Below are 3,843 nucleotides of genomic sequence, written 5' to 3'. Positions count from 1 at the left end.
TTTCTTTTTCTTATTTCTAAGAATTAGAAATAAGAAAGAATCGATTATATTTACACTGTTATTCACATTACATGTCATTCTTTTTATCTATATGAATCTTTTAAAACATTACCGCATCTCTGCTTCAATTATAAAGATTATTTTTCAATCTGCATGCTTTATTAGTTTGCTACACTCTTTTAGTTATCTTCTATATATACATTTCCTCTTATTAATTTTCTATATTGATATGTTTTAATGTCGAATTGTATTAATTTCAGTTTTTCCGAAGCCATATTTATCATTGCTCTAATAATATTGAATGGAGCTATTGAACTAAAAGTTTTCTAATAATCGATAATCGAATTCTTCTTGCTAACACTCTAATTTCATAACAATTAGCTGATCTATTTTGATCTTGTTTTGTCTTCGAATATCCATGGATTATTTATAAATGTTATATTTATTGGGTATTTAATCAATTCATTCTATCAGCTCTCATTTAATAAAGAAATTTTTCCATTCATGATTTTTTTCTATTTATTATCTTCTGACGATTTTATAGTATTTTTATATGACTCTGGAACACAAATTTCAATAATAATAGTATAATAAGAAAATTCTAACTTTTTTTTCTAATTTAATCTTTTGAAAATTTAGCATAATTTTTCAAATTTTTAATTTTTCTTTTAAAAGTTCTTTCTGATTTGATTATATTTGATATTGATCAATCTGAATTCTTTTTTTGACAAAAAAATTTTCTTAACAAGAAAATTTCTTAACATTAAAAAAATTATGAAACTTTAGAGACATGAAGAAAACATATATACTATAAATTTTTTGTACTATCTAAATTTACTTTAAAAGGATGATATTGAAAAACATTATGAATAAAAATATTAATAATTTGTTCTAAAATATATCTTTTTGCATGAAATTATAATTATTGATTTAAGAGTGTTAAAAAACTTATAATACTTATAATATTCAGTAAAAGAAGCAAAAAATGTTTAATCACAGATTTTTATTCAGTTAATCATTTTGTAAAATCAATTTTTATCATTTATGAATTTGATATCGTGAATGAATTTCTTAGTTGAATCTAAAGAACGACTTGATTTAAAAGAATATTAGCTTATTAATATAAAATTATTTCAAACATTAACAGAGATTATTTTATAAATATAAACAAAAAAAAATAATATCGGCAAAATCATACATTAAATGTTATATTTGTTATTTTCATATTCGAATAAGCAGATATTATTAACGATCTGAGAAACAGTTTTTCACATTCAATATTAGATGAATACTGAAAATTTGTACTTCGTATGTATTTCATGAATAAGATATATATAGAAAGAGAGTAAAAAAGTCAAGAAATTAACGAATACTATAATCCGAAATTTATTAAAACACGATAAAATTAATAACAATACGAACATTTAAATATGTCGTCTTTTAAAAGACGCAGAAGATCAAAAAAATTATCACTTGCATGGAGAAAACCATATATAATAACATAAATACATGATAAAGAAAATTACACAATACAAAGAAAATGATGAATTACACAATACATACATGATGAATACATTTTATATATTCATGCAAATCATTTAAAATATTTTGTTGAAAAATAAAAAATACTTTAATAAAAGTTAACATTTTAATAATAATAAAAAAAATGTAGATAATATAATATTTTATTAATATATCCTTTATCGTGATTTGATTTCTATAGGAAAAAAAGAAAAAATATAATATATAAAAATATGTAATATAAAAATAGTAATATTTATATTAAACTGGAAAAAAACCAAAAAAGGTTGACCTATCAAAAAAATCACATAGATCAAAAATTTTTTCAAAAATTTTTTTCATCCAATTGTGTTCTATAGAAATTCCTCGAATTGTCATCCTTATTTTTTGCATAAATAAAAAATTTATAAAACGTGACTTTCATTCTTGGGGATATATTTCCCATAATTAAATATAAAAAAAAAAGAAGAGGAAAAAGAAAGATTTATTCTCTTGTAATAAAATAATAACTATTTACTCATTTATCTCTTTTACATACATTCATTTGTAAATTTCTTCATCTGATTTATAAAACAATCCAAAATGGATAATGCGAAATTCAATTATACATTAAATTAGTTCAAAATCCAAAAAAGTGTAACTCATACTAACAGATAGTATATTAATTACAGCAGTCCAGCACATAAATAAAATAATTAATCGGATTTGACGGATTAATTTGTGATACATACAACGCAAAGATTTTGAAATAATTTTGATTAAAACAAAATATATAAATATTTTTTAAACAGCGAAATTTATAATAGAAATCATATACAATATAAGTTAGAATAAAAATTAGATTATTTTTACTATATACAATTTAATCAGATTTACTTAAAAATTTAAGCTTATCATAATTAAAAAATATAGAACACTTTAAAAAAATTACAAAAAATTATAAAAAATTCATAGAAATTATTAGTAAAAGTTTAATACAAATGCGAATGATCTGAAAATAGAAAAATATCTGATTTGATAACTTCAGATTACTAATATAGATTTATTATATCATTTACAATATTGATAATATCTTTAATTATTGTTATTATATAAATACATTATGTAAAAAACAAAATTCAACGGAAAACATTTAAATAAAAGAAATTCTGCAAAAAAAAGAGACAATTCGAATATGTAACAAAGATAGAAATGTTTATAAAACTATACTATAATTATATTATACTTATTTTATATTAAAAATTTTATATTATACATTATACTCGTAATTTTATATCATATCTTATATATATCATTGTATTTTCATATGTAAAAAAAAAATGTAATGTAATCTTTAAATAAATATGCTAAGATTTTAATTAATAGTAGTTTAACCGTATCAAAGGAAGAAAAATGATATGGTCTAGAATCAATAAATCCTAAATAAATAAATGTTATGTCTGGGATAGTACAGATATGCAAGATATTTTAAATTATAAGAAAGATAATAAAATTCTAATAACGAATTGAGAATAGTATATAATAGAATTTCTTTTCGAAGATTTTTAACTTGCAAAATTCCCATCTAATAGATAAGAGATTAAAAAAAGGCTGCTGAAAATAGTTCAAGGTAGACAGTTTTCTGAAATAGAGAATCATAGAATAGTTTTTCTAAAGATATATATAATATTTCGGAAAACTGTCTCGAACTACTTTCAGTAGTCTTTTTTTAATCCTTCGCCTGGTGGAAGGTGGAAATTTTGCAAATTAAAATCAAGTTAAAAAGAAAATTTAAAATAAAACATAAAGTTCTTTGTCAAGATTCAGATTCGAACTCGATCATTGTTTTCGAACATGGGCTTTCTTTTTAAATTTGACAAATCATGTACAATATAAAAACAATATAAAAACAAAATCAGTATTTATAAAAACTGATTTCATAATATACATCTTACAATATAAATTATTTTTGTTATTAGTTGTTAGATGAACGCGGGCATTCTTCTACCATTAAAAGTGATTTAATTCCTCTGCAGCGAATTTCCGTAAAAGGACATCATATAACACGATGGCTCTTGACTTTAGTAAAAACATATTATAATATGCCTTTGCCTAATAGTGGTAGTGGAAATAATGTAACATCATATTCTCTTCCAATGGAAATTTTCTGTAGAGGAATTGAATTACTTTTAATGATAAAAGGAGATAACATACCATGCTTATTTTGTAATTGTGCTATCATATAATGCTGATTCTCAGCAAGAATTCATAAATCATTTCTTCAGAAACATTTATCAATGGATAAATTTTTTTCATGAATTGTATATCTTGTAGATAAAAAAA

This window comes from Apis laboriosa, unplaced genomic scaffold (genome assembly GCF_014066325.1).
Source record: "Apis laboriosa isolate Shangri-la unplaced genomic scaffold, ASM1406632v1 scaffold71_cov137, whole genome shotgun sequence".
Lineage (NCBI taxonomy): Eukaryota > Metazoa > Arthropoda > Insecta > Hymenoptera > Apidae > Apis > Apis laboriosa.
This window is presented reverse-complemented; position numbering follows the sequence as displayed.